Here is a 2960-nt window from a genome sequence, read left to right on the forward strand (position 1 = left end):
TTTTTTTTGGGTTCAACATGGGGGGAAGGGTTACATTTTTCGATCATTTATTGGAAAATATCTTTTTATGGCAACTTGAAAAAATTTTTGTTTAAGTGGATTTGTAATTCTCCATTTAAAGAGTCATCTTAATTTTTTTAAAGAAAACGGGATTCAGAAATGATGACACAGTTTGTTATTAGGGTAGATCCTTTTTGGTAGTATTGTTTATTCTCTCCACCATGGAAAAGCTGGAAGCACTGGACGACCGAAATACAGCACGTAGAATACCAACCCAGTCACACTTGATGGAGAAACTCTGGAAAATGTAGAAACATTCACGTACCTGAGAAGCATCATTGATAAACAAGGAGGATCGGATGCAGATGTAAAGGCAAGGATTGGCAAAGCAAGGGCAGCATTTCTACAATTGAAGAACATCTGGAACTCAAAACAACTGTCAACTAACTTCAAAGTGAGAATGTTCAGTACGAATATCGAGAAAGTTCTACTGTATGGAGCTGAAAGTTCGAGAACTACTAAATCCATCGTCAAGAAGGTACAAGTATTTATAAACAGTTGTTTACGCAAAATACTCAACATTCACTGGCCGGATACTACCAGCAACAGCGTTTTATGGGAGAAGACAAATCAGCTTTCACCTGAAGAGGAAATTAAGAAAAGACGTTGGAAGTGCATAGGACACACATCAAGGAAATCACCAAACTGTATCACGAGGCAATTCCTAACTTGGAAACCGGATGGGAAGTGGAATAGAGGAAGGCCAAAGAACACATTACGTCGGGAAATAGAAGCAGATATGAAAGGGATGAATGTTAACTGGAAAGAACTGGAAAGGACTGCCCAGGTTAGGGTTGGATGGAGAACGCTGATGGGAAGCCTATACACCTCAACGAGGGGGTAACAGGCGTAAGTAAGTAAGTAATGTCATTAGTGTAATTTATATTCTATTCCTTATTACTAACTACATATAAGACCTGAATTATTCGTGAGAATTAAAGATTTTTAAGATAAATATTGATGAAAGCACCAATCATTATTGAGGTCTCCAATTGAATTGATATATATGAGGATTTACTTTAAACAAAGGTTACATTTTCAAGCTTCTTGTTATTAGCTACGAAATAGTACGCTTATGACAATATTATTATTAGTAGTAGTACTAGTTGTAGTAGTAGTAGTAGTAGTAGTAGTAGTTTTAAAGGGAAATAACTACAAGTACTACGTTTCTAGTTACATGTGAACACAAATTTATACAATCAAATTCGCAATTTTTTTCTTCCTAATAGTGGCTACACGGAAAAAAAAAGTGTCCACATGTGCATATACACTAACTAACATGTACTTCAAATGAATCAAACCATGGTAATAACATGAACATCTAAACATACATTTCATGGAACTTTTGTTTAAAATTTCGAACAGGTGTTCTAAATTCAATAATTATCATTGAACATAATCATTAACAATAATAATGATAATAATAATAATAATAAGCATTACTATTATTACTTTTAATGCATAGTAATAAAATGAATTTGTATTTTATTCACACGCGCCTTTCAGTACAATTTTAAATATAGAAGAGTAAAAGTGTGGAATTTCTCTTTGATAAATATACGAAGAAAAGTTAAAGAGGATAGTTTCTGCATATCATATACATATACTTATGAAGTATAATTGTTTTGCACACAAATAGGTACACACATACACTAATACATGAGTATGTATTTAAATAAAGGAAAGGAAATCAGCTGTTTAATGAAAATCAAAATTGTTTTCATTACATTCAGTGTAAGTGTTAGTAAGATAAACTAAGTTGAAAATATGAGATAAGAATAACGGTATTTGACTACTTCCAAAACAAAAAGATGGAATGACGGTCATCATAAAAATAGAAATAGAAATCGGTACTAGGTGGCGGTGATTATGAAGGTGATGATATTGACGATAATAATTATAATAGTAACAATAATACAAGAAGAAAAAAAAGACTGTTGTCGTGACGATAGTGTTAAGAATGAAGATAGAAATATAAATACCTACAATTCAAGAAGACATGGTATGGAATAAATTGATTTTTGTTCCTTATAATTATTCAGAATAATAACATACATCATAACTCACATATAGAGATATACACAGGTGTACTAACATATACTACATATTATTAACACAGTCAGATACTAATCCTTTCATGTGTACAACTAAATGATAATATTAGTCTAAATGTATTCGTATAAAATGCAATAAATAAATATACATATACATGTATTGATATATAAGAAGTATACTTTTTTATACTGTTCTGATGTAAAAATAATGATTTTACAATTTTGTTTAAAATAGCTAGAGGATGTAGGGTACCAATATAGAAAAAGATACTAGAACATTAGAATTTTTCATTATGAATGAAGTCACTTTCTATTTTTGATATTGATTATAACTGTCTACAATATAATTATTATTCTACATTGATCAATGATAATCACAATTACATTGATCGGTTCATGATCTCAATTAAAACTAAACAATTCCCACAACCCTATACTGATAATAATAATAATATTAACAAGTCATTTAGTTGTATATTGAGTAGAATATCCCAATTGGAAAATAATTTTTTCGTCTAGAGAACTATGGAGTATGAAAGAAACGACATACATTTATTCACCTGTTATTGGCTTTGAGGTAGTTTCAATGAGAAACCATAACTTTTGAAGTTCGTCAATGTTAAAATAATAAAACATTTATTCTATCTGCAACTCTTATTGAATTATCACTGAGATATATCAGACTTGGATCATCGGATTTCAGTTCAATAATCAAAATATAATTTCTTAACCACGGTATTTCAATTAGTATGGGATAAAAAACTCAATGCATCTAAGCAGTACAGATTTATATTAGCAAATTTCTTTCATGTACTATTTGTGTAATGGCTAATGATATTGCTTTGT

Source organism: Schistosoma mansoni, chromosome 1, assembly GCF_000237925.1.
Source record: "Schistosoma mansoni strain Puerto Rico chromosome 1, complete genome".
NCBI classification, from domain to species: domain Eukaryota; kingdom Metazoa; phylum Platyhelminthes; class Trematoda; order Strigeidida; family Schistosomatidae; genus Schistosoma; species Schistosoma mansoni.